Here is a 4626-nt window from a genome sequence, read left to right as displayed (position 1 = left end):
GAAGGAAGGAAGGAAGGAAGGAAGGAAGGAAGGAAGGAAGGAAGGAAGGAAGGAAGGAAGGGAGGGAGGGAGGGATCTGTTTCCTGAGCAGGTGCTGCTGAGCTCTAAGAGAGTTGGCCTTCTTTTGTGGTACCTGATCTTTCTTCCAAGCAAGGGACATTTGGGGAAGACCTGTCTCTTGTTGATTTCTCCCTAGGGAATACTGTAGGCTGGGTTATCTTTTGGAAACCTGGTAATTTCCTTTACACATCTCTTCCATGCCTGAGAGCCTGTACTGTCCTCTATGTGTTGAGAGAATTGTTTCTTTGCATGTCTTCACCTTCTTCTTTCAGGTAGCACCTACCATATGCATGTCCTAACCAATATGTGCTTAGAGTATAGTTCTGCTAAACTCTTTGTTTTCCTAATTGTAATCAGGGAATTGTTCAGTATCATGAACAAGCCTCTCTCTGCAGCTCTCTTCATGGATCAGTAGTAGCTCTGTCAAGGCTGCACCCAAATGCTAGATGAAGCCACCAGTCTGACTGTCAGTGCTGATTGATTATACACTTAAGTATAATTTGTCCAGGTTTCATCCACTTTACAGAAAGTTTTAGAATTTTCTTCCTTTTAAGGACTGACTACCACTCTGTTCTGTTAGCATACAATATATTTTACTGTACTTATAGTTCAATATATTTTACCCATTGTTAGAGACTTCAGCTGCTTCCATCACTGTGTATGAATAATACTACTATGAATGGAAGTATGCACATATCTGACCTGGTCTCTGCATACATACATTCTGCATCCATACATTCAGAAACAAACTACTCAATCTGAATTTGTCTCCTATACGATATACTTTTAAAGCTGATACACTCGGAATTTTGAATCAAGTTGCATTTTTCAATGTCATTATAGACTGTTAAACATAATTTTTGATAATTGCCTATTGTTTATTACACAGTTATAGTATTCTGATTGCTTCCAAATTTTCACTACTATAATACTATAATAAACATCATATATGCAAACCTTTGAAGATTTCCTAAATATGATAAATTATTAGAGAAATTATTGTATCAAAAGCATGAACAGTTTTAAAGTTCTTGACACACATTAATAAATTTCTTTTTCATGAAGTTTGCTTTGACATTTAACTCCATATTTCTCAAGACAAAGTTGACTCATTTTGCCATCTTAGGTCCCAAGTTGGTCCTGATTCACCAACATGTTTATGGTTATGAGTCTCTGTGATATAAGAGTTAGTTAGAAGGAGTTCTTAAAACATTTTATTAATGGAGATGAATAGAAATTGGCAATTTCTTGTGTGAAAAGGTAGGAGTACAGTGGTGAGGATGGTGGGGCTGAGTGAAGACTGCAGAAGAGACAGCACAGAGCACCAGGATATCTTGAGCATCCCTATGTGAGAGTTGCTTTATATATTCTATCAGTCTTCCAAGCACTCTAGAAGAGAGATATGTTGCTCCTCATTGTCCAGTGAGAAAAACTGAAGCTTAGAAATATGCAGAGGTCCAGAATGTCACACAGTCAGGTGGTTCAGTCAGGTCTCTGACACTGGCTTTGACTTCTCTCCACTACATCATCATGTTCTTAGGAGATGATCTGTACCCTGGGGAAGATAGAAATGTTCCAAAGTCAAAACTGAATTTTATCATTAGTTCCTGGATTTGGGGAAAGGTAAAGATTGCCATGCTGTGTGTGTGTGGGTACTGTGCCTTCATCTTGTGATGAATCAAACTCACCTGGGAAAAGGTGTGGGCTTAGAACTCATGGCATGTCACTGAACTGGATAAACTGACTGACTTAAACAGATGCCACAAACCCCAGCTGAGCCACCAACAGCCCTCACATCTGCCTTGATGAAGTATGTGCGTGAGCACTTATAGCAGGAAAAAAACAACAAAGAAATCTGATATGAATATCCAGGGGGGAGGCAGAAAACCAGAACCAGTTAAGTGAGAAAGACTAGGTCATGGAAGGAAAACACATAAATCTGTGGTTTGCTTTAGATTCCTGCATTGTTGTTTAGTTTGGGGACAACTAATACCCCATACACGTGATGGTGTGACTTAATTTTTCAATGATTGTGGATAAGGTGGTGTAATTAAATTTTATGACACCCATTCATAAGACAAACAGATACTTCAACAGTAGGTATGGCTACTGATCTTATCAGGGAATAATAGATGCCAAATGGAGCTGCGAGTTCCTTACTGGTGTGTCATGGAAAATAGGTAGATTTTTGTTAGGTAGTTTAAAAGGGCAGCTATGTGTTTGCTGTGAATAACAAGCAGTAGAAAAATGTCTCTGATGAATTGACAGGTGTTTGAGGAGGGATGTTCATGGCAGTAGTGAGCTGCGTCCCTTTACCAGCACTTCCCTGCCTCAGGAGAGGTGGCCCAAACAGTCACTTGCAAGCTCAATGGTGGCTATTCTGTAGCCATTGGGAATTTTATCAAGCCAGGGTTGGTCTAGGGAGGTCTACAGGCAGGGCATGGGGGCTGTCCCAGGCCAGGGCCCCAGATACCTCAAGCTGCTTTTTTTTTTGTCCCTTAGTTACATTTAGCTCCTTGACAGAACAGTAGACCTGGCTCATTTTATAATAAACCCACTGTGTGTGTGTGTGTGTGTGTGTGTGTGTGTGTGTACATACATGTATGCATATGTAGAAATAGAAAGAGAGTTCATAGTTACATAAAAACCAGTGGATAGCAGCATTTTTTTTTTTTAAATTTGGGATGGAAATCAAGAAATTAGGTAGGTATCAGCTCATGTGCAGGAATTTTCTTCTACATGTGATGGCATTGCTTTTGAGGAAAACATAACTAAAACTTAAATAATGAAATGTATTATGAAGCAAAAAGAGGAAAATGAATTTTCTTGTCCATATGACCCAGATTGTTTTGCTTTGTTAAATATTTGAAGTCAGATGCTGTCAATGCAAATGATTTACTGGCCTCTCCAGCTGCCCACATCCTCCATCTATCACCTTGCATCCTGTGGAAAAGTAAGCCAACTAGAGTTACTGCCCTGCTTCTTGTCTAACAGCCTATTGATCTTGAGAATGATAAAGACAGAGCAGAGAAAACCCACTTTGGGCTCAGTGGACAGGACAGAGGCCTGGGAGGGAAACAGGAAAAGTTGATGTTGCACCTATTTATAGATAATATAATTTATGTATAATAGTATAAATAAATATACAATTTAAAATAGTACTGATTCATCCCTAATTCTTGGTTTTTGTGTTTTAAATCCCCTAATTAACTATGGTCATTACAGCTGCTAAAAGCGAAAACTATCTTTATGAGAATAAATTGTAGTCTGTGAGAATCTTCTGTATTGGTCAAATTTTATCTGATTAGACTTTTTTCTTCTTAAAACAATTTTTTTTTCTTTATGAATGGCTGGCATGAATGCTTCATTCAATTCTTAGCATTTGTTGAGGGCTTACCATGTCATTTGCTAGGAATTACATGTATAAATTCATTCTCACACCTACCTATGTAGAGGTGCCATTATTTTCTCCACAATAGAGACAAAGCTATTAAGACAAATTCTTTCATCAGAGGTACACCTCTTGTGAGAAACTGAACTGAGGAATAACCTTTCACCATAATGCATAATCCTAACCAAAAAACTCTGCTGACACGGCCTGCCCTAAGTCACTGGACATAGCCTATGGACGTTACTGTTACAAATTATGAACATACATGTTTATATTTCATGTATATGTTTAGATATGGGAGTGTAATTTGCATGCAACTTATATAGTTGACACATAAATGTATCATTAAAGCTATTCATGTATATATGTACATATGGATATATTTTTATGGTGATTTGTATAGATGAGCATCTGGAAGGGTTAAATACAATGGTCATTTTTTTCTTCATAGTTTTTTTTTGTTTTTTTTTTGTTTTTTTCATTTTTTGAGACAGGGTTTCTCTGTGTAGCCTTGGCTGTCCTGGAACTCACTCTGTAGACCAGGCTGGCCTCAAACTCAGTAATCTGCCTGCCTCTGCCTCCCAAGTGCTAGGATTAAAGGCGTGCGCCACCACTGCCCAACAATAGTGCATTTTTTGTTTCTTTCTTTTTGGGGTCTTTTGTGATTTTCCTAAGACAAACGTATAACAATTTGTAGCTAAATCTGTGTCTCATTGTTTAGGGCAATTAAAATCATGCAATAACTGAGTTCCTGTGTATTCCATACAAGGTGAAATAAAGCTTAATCTGTGTCTAGTTCAGTATCTGGCTACCTCGTTACCTGAATCAAATACTTTTCTTTTCCAGACAGACTAGCAGAGATGACTAATGGCATGTGTTGCCATTTCTTCTTACCATCCCATCCTACATGTCTTCCTGGAGAGATAATCTGTGCCATGAGAAGAAGGTTCAAAGCAGAAGATATTTTCTTTATGTACATTTCAAATGCTACCCGCAAGTTCCCTATATCTTCCCCCCGCCCCTGCTCCCCTACCCACCCACTCCCACTACTTGGCCCTGGCCTTCCCTTGTGCTGGGGCATATAAAGTTTGCAAGACCAAGGGGCCACTCTTCCCAATGATGGCTGATTAGGCCATCTTCTGCTATATATGCAGTTAGAGACTCGAGCTCAGGGG

The sequence above is a fragment of the Mus pahari genome, chromosome 4 (assembly GCF_900095145.1).
Source record: "Mus pahari chromosome 4, PAHARI_EIJ_v1.1, whole genome shotgun sequence".
NCBI classification, from domain to species: Eukaryota; Metazoa; Chordata; class Mammalia; order Rodentia; family Muridae; genus Mus; species Mus pahari.
This window is presented reverse-complemented; position numbering follows the sequence as displayed.